The 12,917-nt window shown below is 40.0% G+C and overlaps 1 protein-coding gene and 1 long non-coding RNA gene across 2 annotated transcripts in view; one reads left to right on the top strand and one right to left on the bottom strand.

The window, feature by feature from the left end:
• The window catches only part of SCARF1 (scavenger receptor class F member 1), a 55,810-nt gene that overhangs the window by 9,839 nt on the left and 33,054 nt on the right, over positions 1-12,917 (bottom strand). The gene's annotated exons all lie outside the window — the stretch shown is intronic.
• Positions 10,790-12,917, top strand: part of LOC142741430 (uncharacterized) — a 35,338-nt gene continuing 33,210 nt past the window's right edge. Inside the window, exon 1 of the long non-coding RNA XR_012881131.1 lies at positions 10,790-10,876. This is a non-coding gene — a long non-coding RNA (uncharacterized LOC142741430). The remainder of the gene's footprint in view (positions 10,877-12,917) is intronic.

Raw genomic sequence — 12,917 nt, 5'->3', positions numbered from 1 at the left:
TTTGTTTGGAGTCTTACTGGTGTTTCCGTTTATAATGTGGGGGTACATGTAAGCCGGGCGGAGTATATAAGGGGCATAGTCAGGGGGTATAATAATGGGGTAAAAAAAAACAATAAAATGATCCATAGATGTGTGTTACGCTGTGAGGCAATCCTTTCTGCACAGGCCGGTGTCGCACTGATATATGGCGTCCTTTATTATCCCCCTTTTGGTCCACACTCCGCAACCTTTGTAGTTTGGGGAATTTTGCTAGGAAGTGTTGTCCTGGTATAATACGGGCACCGTCGCTTCCAGCGGATATGTTTGGGCCCTCCCTTTCCTGGTTCCCTAATTTTAGGTCCTTGATAAATCGCCTCTTCAAACAGAAGAAATGTTCCCCTCGGGCACAACTGCATATTTTTTTATTTCCTGACTTATTGGAGCCTTAACTAATTTTATTTTTTCATAGACGTAGTGGTATGAGGGCTGGTTTGTTGCGGGACGAGCTGTACCATTTTGGGGTACATGTGACTTTTTGATCACCTTTTATCCTATTTTTTGGGATGCCAGGTAAACAAAAAAACGCAATTCTGGCACAGCTTTTTTTGGTTTTTTTTATACAGCGTTCACCACGCATTATAAACTACATGTTAACTTTATTCTGTGGGTGAGTACGATTCTGGCGATACCTAATTTATAGCACTTTTTTATGTTTTACAACTTTTTTCACAATAAAATTACTTTTGTAAAAAGAATGTATTTTTTCTGTCGCCAAGTTGTGAGAGCCATAACTTTTTAATTTATTTTGTCGACGGAGGTGTGTGAGGGCTTGTTTTTTGCGGGACGAGCTATAGTTTTTATAGGTACCATTTTTGGATACATGCGACTTTTTGATCACTTTTTATTCTAACATTTGTAGGGCAAAGTGACTAAAAAACAGAAACTCTGGTAACGTTTTTTAAGGTTTTTTTTACGCTGTTCACCGCGTGCAATAAATAATATAATATTTTGATACCTCAGGTCGTTACGGTCGCGGCGATACCAAATACATATGGTTTATTATTATTTTTCAATAATAAAGGACTTGATAAGAGTAAAAGGGGGATTGTGTTTTATTTGATTACTTGAAACTTTTATTGTTTTCAAACTTTCATTATTTGCACTTTTTTTTACACTTTTTTATACTTTTTTTACACTTTTTCTCAAGTCCCACTAGGGGACTTCAAAGTCCAACGGTCAGATTTTTTTTTTCTAATACATTGCACTACCTATGTAGTGCAATGTATTAGATCTGTCAGTCATTCACTGACAGCAAGCCGATTAGGCTTCGCCTCCCGGCGGGGCCTAAATCGGCTTCCGTAATGGCAGAGCAGGAGACCATTGTGTCTCCTGTTGCCATAACAGCAGTCGCCAATCCTGATTGCCTGTCAGGGCTGGCGATCTGCTAGTAACCGCTACGATGCAGCAATCGCTTTCGATTGCTGCATCGAAGGGGTTAATGGCAGGGATCGGAGCTAGCTCCGGTTCCTGCCGTTACAGGTGGATGTCAGCTGTACAGTACAGCTGACTTCCACCGCTGATGACGCCGGATCAGCTCCTGACCCGGCGCCATCTTGCCGGCAGCTACGGAAGCCGATCAGGCTCCGCCGCCGGGCGGATCTTGACCGGCTTCGGTGCTAGGCAGACCGGGAGGCCAGTATTAGGCCTCCGGTTGCCATTGCAGCCACCGGAACCCCGGCAATTTCATTACTGGGGTTCCGATGAGCTGCAAACACCTTAAGTGCAGCGATCGCGTTTGAGCACTGCACTTAAGGGGTTAATGGCGGGGATCGAAGCTAATTTCGGTCCCCGCCGTTACAGCCGGATGTCAGCTGTAAGATACAGCTGAGATCCGGTGATGATGGGAGCGGCTCAGCTTCTGAGCCGGTCCCAAACATTTGGCGTACATGTACGGCAAGATGCGGGAAGTCAATGCTTTCCATGACGTACATGTACGGCAAATGTCGGGAAGGGGTTAAAAACGGCTGAAAATCCCTTGACAACAGCTCCGTATTTTACAGCTGCCTTTACTTTAGTGTGTGAACATACCCTCATAAATGAGTTTAACAATAGTGGTCCCAGCACTGAACCCTGGGGTACACCACTTATAACCGGTGACAATTCAGAATAGGAATCATTGACCACAACTCTCTGGATACGGTCCTTGAGCAATTTTCAATCCAATTACAAACTATACTTTCTAAACCTATAGACCTTAATTTACCCATTAGGCGTCTATGAGGGACAGTGTCAAATGCCTTTGCAAAGTCCAAAAACACTATATCCACAGCGGCCCCTCTGTCTAGGCTTCTGCTCACCTCTTCATAAAAACAAATCAGGTTGGTTTGACAACTTCTGTCCTTAGTAAAACCGTGCTGGCTGTCACTTATAATACTATTTTTTGTCACATACTTCTTTTATATAGTCCCTCAATAGCCTCTCAAACATTTTCCCCACAATTGATGTTAAGCTTACTGGTCTATAATTACCCGGGGAAGACCTAGAGCCCTTTTTGAAAATAGGCACCACATTTGCCCTGCGCCAGTCCCTTGGCACTATAACAGTCATTAGAGAATCTCTGAATATTATGGAGAGGGGGACAGAAATAACTGAACTAAGCTCTTTAAGAACTTTAGGGTGTAACCCATCTGGTCCCGGGGCCTTGTGTACATTTATTTTATTGAACTTAGCTTGGAGCATATCTACATTCAGCCAATTCAGTATATCAACTGATATATTAACCCTTTCACGACCAAGGACGAAAATGCACGTCCTGGTCGGCTGCTAGTTCCCGCACCAGGACGTGCATTTTCGTCCGCATTTCAAACTGTCACTCTGTGTAAACACAGAGTGACAGGCGCGCGCTGACAGCTGTCCTAGACAGCTAAGACATCAGTCTCGCCGGACAGCGGACCATCGCCGCTGCTTTCGGCAGTTAACCCCTTAAGTGCGGCGACGGATTGCCGTCGCCGCATTTAAGTGGTTTGAAGCACATCGGCAGCCCCCACGAAGTGATCGTGGGGGCTACCAATTCTTGTCACGGCAATCGGAGGTCAGATAATGACCTCCGGGTTGCCATGTACGGAAGCCTCGGAGGAACAGCCTCCGGCCGTTCCTCCTCTGCTTCCTGTCAGTGTGACAGTCACGTGTGTAGTGTAATGTACTCCAGCAGCGATCAAAGCTGCAAGTCTAAGTGTCCCCTAGTGGGACAAGTAAAAAAAGTAAAAAAAAGTAATAAAAATGTTTTAAAAAAAAGTGTAAAAATAAAAGTTATAAGTTCTATAAACACAAAATGCTTTTTTTCCTATAATAAGACTTTTATTATAGAAAAAAAATTAACACGTTAAAAAAGTACACATATTTTGTATCACCGCGTTTGTAACGACCCCAACTATAAAACTGTAATGTTATTTTCCCCGCACGATGAACACCCCAAAAAAAATCAATAAAAAACGACGACAGAATCACAATTTTTTTGGTCACCACCGCTCCCTAAATAAAGAATAAAAAGTGATCAAAAAGTCGCATGTTCCCAAAAATAGTACCAATAAAAACTTCTATCCGTCCCGCAAAAAACAAGCCCTTACACAGCTTTTTTGACTAAAAATAAAAAAATTATGGCTCTCAGAATATGGTGACACAGAAATTTATAAATAAGTCATTTTATTGTGCAAACGCTAAAAAAAAAGGACCAAACCTATATACATATGGTATCGCCGTAATCGTACCGACCCGCAGAATAAAGTAAAAATTTCATTTATAGCGTACGGTGAGCGCCGCAAAAAGAAAACCTAAAAAGCGGTGTCAGAATTCCTGTTTTTTGCTCAGGATTGCAAAAAAATGTAACAAAAAGTGATAAAAAAAAGAAATCGCATGTACCCCAAAATGGTACCAATGAAAACTACAGATTGTCCCGCAACAAATAAGCCCTCACACGGCTCCGGTGGTGAAAAAATAAAAAAGTTCTGGCTTTCAGAATATGGCGATGCCAAATGTTCCAAAAGCGGATAAGATCGGGCGCCATTTATCAGTGCGACACCGGCCACATATCTATGAATTATTATTTATTTACCCCATTATTATACCCTCTTATTATGCCCTGATGTACCCCGCACAGATTACATATGCCCCCCACATTATAAACTGAAATACCAGCGAAACCAAAAACAGAAAACCTACCAAGCAAAATGTGCGCTCCAAAAGCAAAATGACGTCCCTCCCTTCTGAGCCCTGCAGCGTGCCCAAGCAGCAGTTTGCGCCCACACATACGGTGTTGCCATACCCGAGAGAACCCGCTTAACGTTTTATGAGGTATTTGTCTTCTGTGGCACAAACTGGGCACAACATATTATGCACTAAAATGGCATATCGGTGGAAAATTGCAATTTTCACTTTGAACCATCCGCTGTGCACTAACCCCTTTGCACACTATGACTTAATTGCCCGTCATGGTGCGGCGGTTGATGTATGGAGCCGGCTCACGTTCTGAGCCCGCTCCATACGCTGCGGGTGTCGGCTGTGTATTACAGCTGACACCCGGGACTAACGGACAGGAACAGCGATCGCTCTGTTACAGAAGCCTGTAAGAATAACAATATACTGCAATACATTAGTATTGCAGCGTATTGTACCAGCGATCCAATGATCGCTGGATCAAGTCCCCTAAGGGGATTGATTAATAAAATGTGTAGAAGAATTATAGTTATTAGTAGTGAGATTTTTTTTTTTAAAGTTAAAAAAACAAAACACCTTTTCGCATTTTTCTTCTAAAGTAATGTAAAAAAAATTAACAAAATTGGTATCGCTACATCCGTAAAGGTCCGAACTATTACAATACACCATTATTTAATTTGCACAGTGCACACCTTAAAAAAATGTAATAATTGAAACCGCCAAAATCGCAGTTTGTTTTTTTTTGTCACCTTTGCTCTAAAAATAAATGTAATACAACTTTTGAATCACTTTTTATGTACCAAAAAATGGTACCAATAAGAACTGCAGCTCCTCCCGCAAGAAATAAGCCCTCACGCAGCTCTATTGATGGAAAAATAAAAAAGTTATGGCTCTTGGAAAGCGGGGAGGGAAAATCTAAAATATGAAAGCAAAAACTGGATCAGTCCTGAAAGGGTTAATTCATTTCTAATGAAAAAACGTATGACCACATGTGTGGTATTTCCGTACTCGGGAGAAATTGCTTTATAAAAAATGGTTGTTTTTTTCCTCCTTTATCCCTTGTGAAAATGAGAAAATGCAACATTTTAGTGGAAAAAATTTTGATATTAATTTTCGCGCCCTAATTCTAATAAACTCTGCAAAAGACCCGTGGGGTGTAAATGCTCACTATACCCCTAGAAAAATTCCTTGAAGGTTTTTCCAAAATGGGGTCACTTTTCGGGGGTTTCCACTGTTTTGGTCCCTCCAGTGCATTGCAAATGCGACATGGCACCGAAAACCATTCCAGCAAAATCATAAATCCAAATGGCGCTCCTTCCCTTCTGAGCCCTGCTGTGGGTCCAAACAGCAGTTTATTACCACATATGGGGTATTGTCGTAATCGGGAGACATTGCTTTACAAATGTTGGGGTGCATTTTCTTCGTTATTCCTTGTAAATAATAACAATTTCTATGTTATTTCAGAAAAAAAGTACATTTCAATTTTTACAGACTAATTCCAATATATTTAGCGAAAAACCTGTGTGGTCAAAATGCTAACTATACCCCTAGATAAATACCTTAAGGGGTCTAGTTTTCGAAATGGGGTCGTTTATGGGGAGTTTCTATCGTTCTGGCAGCTCAAAGCTTCTCCGAATGTACAGTGGGGCCTAAAACATTTTCAAGCAAAATATGAGTCCTGAAAGCCTCCGGGTGCTCCCTTCCTTTGGGGCCCTGCCGTGTGTCCAAACAACGCATTATGGCCACAATGTGGGTATTTTTGAAAACAGGAGAAAAAGGGTGATAGATTTTGGGGTGTGTTTCTTCATTTTCATGTTCGCTTTACAAAGAAATCGGTCTTCAAACTGATACTTTTATGAAAAAAGTGAAATAATTTATTTTTTCACCTGTTATGCATTAAATTTTGCAAAAAACTGTGGGGTCAAAATACTTACTATACCCCTAAATAAATACCTTATGGGGTCTAGTTTTCTAAATGGGGTCGTTTATGGGGAGTTTCTATCGTTCTGGCAGCTCAAAGCTTCTCCAAATGTACATTGGGGCCTAAAACATTTTCAAGCAAAATATGAGTCCTGAAAGCCTCCGGGTGCTCCCTCCCTTTCGGGACCTGTCGTGTGTCCAATCAATGCATTAGGGTCACAATGGGAGCATTTTTGAAAACAGGAGAAACAGAATGATATATTTTGGGGTGTGTTTCTTCATTCTCCTGGTCGCTTTACACAGAAATCGGTCTTCAAAGTGATACTTTTATGAAAAAAGTTAAATATTTTTTTACGCCTGCTTTGCATGAATTCTTACAAAAAAACTGTGGGGTGAAAATACTTACAACACCCCTTAATAAATACCTTAAGGGGTGTAGTTTTCAAAATGGGGTCACTTGTGGGGGTTTCCACCATTCTGACACCTATGAGCCTTTGAAAACCTGGCTTGGTGCAGGAAAACAAAATGTACTTCAAAATGTATAAAATGATTACTAAATTTGTAAGTCTTCCAAATTGCTCAAAAAAAAAAATTTTTTTTCAAAAGTGCTGCCAAAATAAAAGTAAAGAGATGGAAATATATATTTAATTAAAAAAATTGTGCAGTATGTATGTACATATGTGACATATTGCAGTTAAAAATAGGGAAAAATTATAATTTTTACAAAATTTCTTCAATTTCTCTATTTTTTAATTAATTTCCGCAAATCGTATCAGTCTACTTTTACCACTAAAATAAAGTACAACATGTGACGAAAAAACAATGTCAGAATTACTTGGATATTCAAAACTTTCACAGAGTTATTCTTTGATAAAGTCAGACATACCAGATTTGACAAATCTGGCTTGGTCATTAAGGTACAAACATGCCCGGTCATTAAGGAATTAACCCCTTAATGACCGGGCATGTTTGTACCTTAATGACCAAGCCAGATTTGTCAAATCTGGTATGTCTGACTTTATCAGAGAATAACTCTGTGAAAGTTTTGAATATCCAAGTAATTCTGACATTGTTTTTTCGTCACATGTTGTACTTTATTTTAGTGGTAAAAGTAGACTGATACGATTTGCGGAAATTAATAAAAAAATAGAAAAATTGAAGAAATTTTGTAAAAATTACCATTTTCCCCTATTTTTAACTGCAATATGTCACATATGTACACACATACTGTACAATTTTTTTAATTAAATATATATTTCTATCTCTTTACTCCATTTTGGCAGCACTTTTGAAAAAATAAAATAAATTTTCAGCAATTTAGAGGACTTACAAATTGAATAATAATTTTATAAATTTTGAAGTACATTTTGTTTTCCGGCACCAAGCCAGGTTTTCAGAGGCTCATAGGTCTCAGAGTGATGGAAACCCCCACAAATGACCCCATTTAGAAAACTAGACCCCTTAAGGTATTTACCTAAGGGTATAGTAAGTATTTTGACGCCACAGTTTTTTGCTAAATTTAATACATAGCAGGTGAAAAAAAAATAAAATTCACTTTTTTCATAAAAGTATCAGTTTGAAGACCAATTTCTTTGTAAAGCGACCATGAGAATGAAGAAACACACCACAAAATCTATCACCCTGTTTCTCCTGTTTTCAAAAATACCAACATTGTGGCCCTAATGCGCTGCCTGGACACACGGCAGGACCCAAAATGAAGGGAGCACCCGGAGGCTTTTAGGACTCATATTTTGCTTGAAAATGTTTTAGGCCTCACTGTACATTTGGAGAGGCTTTGAGCTGCCAAAACGATAGAAACTCCCCATAAACGACCCCATTTAGAAAACTAGACCCCATAAGGTATTTATTTAGGGGTATAGTAATTATTTTGACCACACAGTTCTTTGCTAAATTTAATGCATAGCAGGTGAAAAAAATAATAATTTCACTTTTTTCATAAAAGTATTTGTTTGAAGACCGATTTCTTTGTAAAGCGACCATGAAAATGAAGAAACACACCCCAAAATCTATCACCCTCTTTCTCCTGTTTTCAAAAATACCCACATTGTGGCCCTAATGCGTTGTTTGGACACACGGCAGGGCCCCAAAGGAAGGGAACACCCGGAGGCTTTCAGGACTCATATTTTGCTTGAAAATGTTTTAGGCCCCAATGTACATTTGGAGAGGCTTTGAGCTGCCAGAATGATAGAAACTCCCCATAAACGACCCCATTTCGAAAACTAGACCCCTTAAGGTATTTATCTAGGGGTATAGTTAGCATTTTGACCACACAGGTTTTTCGCTAAATATATTGAAATTAGTCTGTAAGAATTAAAATGTACTTTTTTTCTGAAACAACATAGACATTTTTATTATTTACAAGGAATAACGAAGAAAATGCACCCCAACATTTGTAAAGCAATGTCTCCCGATTACGACAATACCCCATATGTGGTAATAAACTGCTGTTTGGACCCACAACAGGGCTCAGAAGGGAAGGAGCGCCATTTGGATTTATGATTTTGCTGGAATGGTTTTCGGTGCCATGTCGCATTTGCAATGCACTGGAGGGACCAAAACAGTGGAAACCCACCAAAAGTGACCCCATTTTGGAAAAACCTTCAAGGAATTTTTCTAGGGGTATAGTGAGCATTTACACCCCACGGGTCTTTTGCAGAGTTTATTAGAATTAGGGCGCGAAAATTAATATCAAAATTTTTTCCACTAAAATGTTGCATTTTCTCATTTTCACAAGGGATAAAGGAGGAAAAAAACAACCATTTTTTTATAAAGCAATTTCTCCCGAGTACGGAAATACCCAACATGTTGTCATACGTTTTTTCATTAGAAATGAATTAACCCTTTCAGGACTGATCCATTTTTTGCTTTCATATTTTAGATTTTCACTCCCCGCTTTCCAAGAGCCATAACTTTTTTATTTTTCCATCAATAGAGTGGTGTGAAGGCTTATTTGTTGCGGGACAATCTGTAGTTTTCATTGGTACCATTTTGGGGTACATGCGATTTTTTTTTGATCACTTTTTATTCAATTTTTTTGCAATCCTGAGCAAAAAACAGGAATTCTGACACCGTTTTTTTAGTTTTTTTTTTTGCGGCGCTCACCGTACGCAATAAATGACATTTTTAATTTATTCTGCGGGTTGGTACGATTACGGCGATACCATATGTATATAGGTTTGGTCCTTTTTTTTAGCGTTTGCGCAATAAAATGACTTATTTATAAATAAAAAAAATTCTGTGTCACCATATTCTGAGAGCCATAATTTTTTAATTTTTTAGTCAAAAAAGCTGTGTAAGGGCTTGTTTTTTGCGGGACGGATAGAAGTTTTTATTGGTACTATTTTCGGGTACATGCGACTTTTTGATCACTTTTTATTCTTTATTTAGGGAGCGGTGGTGACCCAAAAAATTGCGATTCTGTCGTAGTTTTTTATTGATTTTTTTTGGGGTGTTCATCGTGCGGGAAAAATAACATTATAGTTTTATAGTTGGGTTCGTTACGAACGCGGTGATACCAGATATGTGTACTTTTTTAACGTGTTCATTTTTTTTCTATAATAAAAGTCTTATTATAGGAAAAAAAGCATTTAGTGTTTATAGAACTTATAACTTTTATTTTTACACTTTTTTTAAAACATTTTTATTACTTTTTTTTACTTTTTTCACTTGTCCCACTAGGGGACACTTAGTCTTGCAGCTTTGATCGCTGCTAGAGTACATTACACTACACACGTAGTGTGATGTACTCTAACTGTCATTGTGACGTGACTGTCACACTGACAGGAAGCAGAGGAGGAACGGCCGGAGGCTGTTCCTCCGAGGCTTCCGTGCATGGCAACCCGGAGGTCATTATCTGACCTCCGATTGCCGTGACAAGCATCGGTAGCCCCCACGATCACTTCGTGGGGGCTGCTGATGTGCTTCAAACCACTTAAATGCGGCGACGGCAATCCGTCGCCGCACTTAAGGGGTTAACTGCCGAAATCAGCGGCGATGGTCCGCTGTCCGGCGAGGCTGATGTCTCAGCTGTCTAGGACAGCTGTCAGCACGCGTCTGTCACTCTGTGTTTACACAGAGTGACAGTTTGAAATGCGGACGAAAATGTACGTCATGGTGCGGGAACTAGCAGCCGACCATGACGTACATTTTCGTCCTTGGTCGTTAAGGGGTTAAGCTACATCAGCTGCTCTTTCTTCTGTTGTATATACAGAGCTAAAGAACCCATTAGTAACTCTGTCTTCCCTTGATCCCCTGTGACCAATTCAGCAGGCTTTCTAGAATCTAAAGGTGCCCATACACTTTAGATTCCTCCCGACACATTAAATTGTTTGCCGGTCCGGCGGGTTGGGCCAACTTTCATTTAATGTGTATGGGCACCCTTAGACTCACCAGGGACAGATATGTAAATGAGTAACTATGGGTCTAATTTATTAATACTGTCTAACATAGCAACCAATGAGAGCTCTGCTTTCATTTCTTCAACGGCTTTGGAAAAATTAACACTACACTGTGATTGGTTGCTATGGGCAACAAAGCCAGCTTTTATGTTAGACAGTTTGATTCTGTAAGGAAAATGTAAATAGAGGGCTAATAAAAACCAGGAGCAGAAGGACCTTTATGACATCACAAACAATGAAAATAATTCTGCAAGTTCAGAGAGGAGGGAAAGTGAATGTGTTATCATACAGGTCACTCTTGCAGGACATGGACAGACATTGCTGAGAAAAGAAGCCCAGCCCTGGAGGTAAGTGTGGACTGAGCTATGTGAGATACCTGATGCTACCATGGAGGACACTGTGGCTGGCATAGGGACATTTGTAGCTGGCATTATAGGTGGGTACCTGGCGATGGAATGGGTGAATGTGAATCTGGCACTATAGGGGCCATTGGTTGCCTTTTTTTAGCTTCACTGTTTCTTAGAGTAAGTCAATGAGGCTTCCCTCATGGGTTATTACCATCTCTTTTTTTTTCTTTTATTCTTTTACAAAAACAAACAATCCAAAAAGGTAACACTGAAGGACATCAACATATCTGTGGTAGGCATCCACATGGAGACCCACCCTTGGTCGGCGTGCCCTCCACCCAAACGACTCAACTAAAAATTAAAAATAAACGAATAAAAAAATAGAGAAGTAAAGAAAAAGAAAACAAGGAGGAGAGAGAAAGTAAATAAAAAATAAATAAATAAAACAGAGAGAATAAGGAGTTGATATTACTCCCTCTCACAACCATCAAAAACCTCCTCTCAGCCCATCCCATGGACTACCATAGAGCATATCCCCTAAATAGACTTGGGTCTGTCACCCATGTGTCCCATCTCTGGTGGAAAGTTTCCTTCTTAGTTTCGTTTTCGATCCCAACTCCATACTCATATCTCAGGTATATTATTCACTTTATCTCTGACTTCCATAATTTTTGAGATATTAGGGAATTTCCAACCATATAAGATTAAGCTTCGGGCAGCATCTAAGATTCGGGAGATCACCCATCTGGCCTCCCTATTCACCTTTTCCAGATTTATATTCAACAAGGCAGTTTCGGGGCTAGGAGTTATCAACTGTGATGTAGCCATCTGTATCAGGTCAAAGACCTCTGCCCAGAATTGCTTGATTCTATCACACTTCCATCACATGTGGAGCAAATCCCCCACCTCACCACATCGTCTCCAACAATGATTTGTGTTCCGGGAATCAAATTTTGCTATATAAAACTCTTTCTTCTGCCAACCCTTGAATTCCAATCTGGGATAATCTGTTCAAAGTATGAGATCCTAAAATCTGATCGTTTTATGCTGACTAATGCCTTACCTTCGATTTTATGAAATCGTGTCCACTCTTTCAGAAGATCTCCTATGAGCTTGTTTGTCAGGGTACCTAGATCTAGAATGGAGAACAGCATTAGCTGCCTCAATGACCAACCCCTCGGCAGGCCATCTGCCTCCAACTGAACCCATGACATTGATGTTTCTTCTACCCACCAAAACCTCGGTGTCTCTACACGTGTGGCCAAGTAGTAGGCGTGCAGATCGGGGAGTCCCATTCCCCCTTCCTTTAGTGGAAGGGTCATGACTCTATCTGTGATGCGTACTTTACCTCTTCCCCCACCCCATATAAAATGCAGCATTCTACGCCGTAGCTCGTCCACAAATTTACGGGTGAACTTAAACGGAATGCACCGAAATGTATATAATATAATGGGTAGCACAGACATTTTATAAGCGTTTATCCTAGTGACCCAAGAGAGGTTAACTCTTGATACTCTTGAGTTTTTGGAGTATCTCTTTGATCCTGTTCACCAACCCAGACTGGTTTTGCCTAACTATATTTCTTATATCTGGAGCTATCGTGACTCCCAGATAAGAAATTCCAGTGCTTACCCACTTAAAAGAGTATAGAGATTTCAATTGTACTTCCATTGAAGAGGGTATTTTGAGCGGCAGCAACTGCGATTTAGTTTAATTTAATCTATAGAAAGAAACCTTAGAATACTCGGCCAGAATTCCTTTAATATGTCTCAAGGAGATCTCTGGGTCCCTCACAAATAATAATAATAATATCATCTGCGTACCATCTCATAAAGTAATAGAATATCCCTTAGATATGCCATCTCTTTCTGATCAGCGGGGATTGGACCTCTGGGACATCGTAAGATATGCTATCACTTTATAAGATGGGAATAACCCTTTAACAGTAGTGTACTGCTCCGCTCCATTATTTTCTTCCTTTGGGACAGGGATATGCATGTATGTACACCCTATGCTCTAAGTTGTCATTATATTATGTAAG

The sequence above is a fragment of the Rhinoderma darwinii genome, chromosome 2 (genome assembly GCF_050947455.1).
Source record: "Rhinoderma darwinii isolate aRhiDar2 chromosome 2, aRhiDar2.hap1, whole genome shotgun sequence".
In the NCBI taxonomy this organism is placed as follows: Eukaryota; Metazoa; Chordata; class Amphibia; order Anura; family Rhinodermatidae; genus Rhinoderma; species Rhinoderma darwinii.
The sequence above is the reverse complement of the archived record's forward strand: the minus strand, read 5'-3'. Positions and strand labels throughout refer to the sequence as shown.